Here is a 2,500-nt window from a genome sequence, read left to right as displayed (position 1 = left end):
AAAATTTTTTAATAATTTATTATAATTATTAATGTTTATTGAATAATTTATTATAATGCATAAATTTCATTTAATAAAATATGATAAAAGCAAAAAAAAAATTTTTTTGGTCCCAAAATAAAAATTTTTAGCTGAAAAAAATTTTTTTTTTAAAATTTTTTTCTTTAAATTTTGATTATTCTGTAAAGTTTATGATGTTTAAAGCCATTTTAAACATTATCATATTTTGAGTTTGAAGCACCGGGTGTAATGTCTTTAATATATATGATGGATAGTGCGTGTAAGTTAATGAGATGAATGTATATCTATGTATAACAGTGTATTAGTGGTATTACGTTCAGCAGTCTCACACATATGATATAGTATGGTATAGTATAAGTTGTTTATTTTTCATACTGTCCGTGTATCATTCAACAAAGGTGGTGTAGAGTTGTATATGGCTTGGTATGACGTTGTTGCAATTCTATGGACACTATGATATTACGGATGCACAGATAGAGGAATAACACTTATCGTATATGTATCATTTATGTATGTTGACTGTGTAATGAATACTAAATATAATAAAATAATACACTTTTTAATAGAATAACATTTGTTTCATGTTTTAGTATGATATTAAATGGTATAGAATAGGTTGTTTATTTTTCATACTGTCCGTGTATCATTCAACAAAGGTGGTGTAGAGTTGTATATGGCTTGGTATGACGTCGTTGCAATTCTATGGACACTATGATATTACGGAATAACAGAAAGAGGAATAAAACTTATTGTATATGTATCATTTATAACGTACTTTTATGTTGACAAGAATGAATGTATATCTATATGAAATAGTGTATTTTGTGGTATTATGTTCAACAGTCTTACATATATGATATAGTATGATATAGTATAATTTGTTTATTTTTCATACTCTAAGTGTATCATTCAACAAAGGTGGTGTAGAGTTGTATATGGCTTGGTATGACGTCGTTGCAATTCTATGGACACCATGATATCACGAAAAAACAGAAAGAAAAATAACAATTATCGTATATGTATCATCTATATTATTATTGTATTTTGACTATGTAATGAATGCCAAATTTAAAAATATACACTTTCTTAATAGAATAACATTTATTTTAGTATAATATAAAATGATATTGAATATGTTGTTTAATTTTCATACTGTTCGTGTATCATTCAACAAAGGTGGTGTAGGTATGTATATGGCTTGGTATGACGCTTTTGCATGTCTATGGACACCATGATATTACGAAAAAACAGAAAGAAGAATAACACTTTTCAAATATGTATCATTTATATATTTTATTAACATGAACGCAAAATATACAAAATTATATATATATATACTCAAAATATTCTGGATGGTAATCAGTTTGGTTTATTTTGATATTTAATATTGTATTTTGGTTTTTTTGCTAGTAATGTTTCGAATATGTATATGCTGTTATTATTTTTTAGGTGTACATTGTATTAAATTGTTATCAATTATTTAATGTATGTATACAAAATAATAGCAAAAACATTTTCAATTATTATATAAAAATTTTTTTTTTTACACATGCATATTTATTAATATATGAAATTTTATCTCAGTTTTAATAAATATGTATTGAAATGAATAATAATACAATCTTATATATATTGATAATAGTCTGGATGGTAATCAGTTTGGATTATTTTGATATTAAATATTGTATTATTATTTTTGTAAAAAAATTAATGAGAATTTTGTAAAAAAACCTCTATATGTATATCTTTTTATATCAATATTTAAAAAAAAATTTTTTTTTATTAAATTATTGATTATAAATAGAATAACATATAAATTTTTTTGTCAAAGCAAGTTCATGGGTTATAAGTTTTAAACTTTACACTCCCATATGAGCACACAATATTTATATAAAAATTATTTTTATAAATAATATTACATTGACTCACCTCATACCAAGCGAGAATATTAAGTGTTATTATAACGTTTTTTATTTAAAATTAACTTTTTAAATAAAATTAAAAAATAAATGACGCTTTCAATCTAGCGACGAGTATGAGAAAATGTTTGAAATATTTTAAGACCCATTTGGTGATGGTCTGACAAAAATCATAATTATTTTTTTTTTTTTTTTTTCAATAATATTTATTATGAATAACATGTTATATATTTCTTTTTGTAAAAGCAAAAAAATTATATAAATGACATAATAAAATATATATTTGAAAAAAAAAAAAAATTAATAATAATATATATATCTCATATGTTTTTTCTATTAATTTTAAAACAATAGAGATATAAAAAAAAAAAAATTTATATCAGTAATGGGTGAGACCATCTGATATTTAAAATGAAATTGTAATAATATTATTATATATTAATAATTATTGTATGAAAATTTTTTTTCTTATAATAAGAAAACAAAAATATCATGTATATTATTATATATTTAATATTATAAATACAAATAGTTCCCTGGTTGATCCTGCCAGTAGTCAT

Source organism: Chrysoperla carnea (assembly GCF_905475395.1).
Source record: "Chrysoperla carnea chromosome X unlocalized genomic scaffold, inChrCarn1.1 SUPER_X_unloc_85, whole genome shotgun sequence".
NCBI lineage: Eukaryota > Metazoa > Arthropoda > Insecta > Neuroptera > Chrysopidae > Chrysoperla > Chrysoperla carnea.
Note: the sequence above shows the minus strand (reverse complement) of the source record.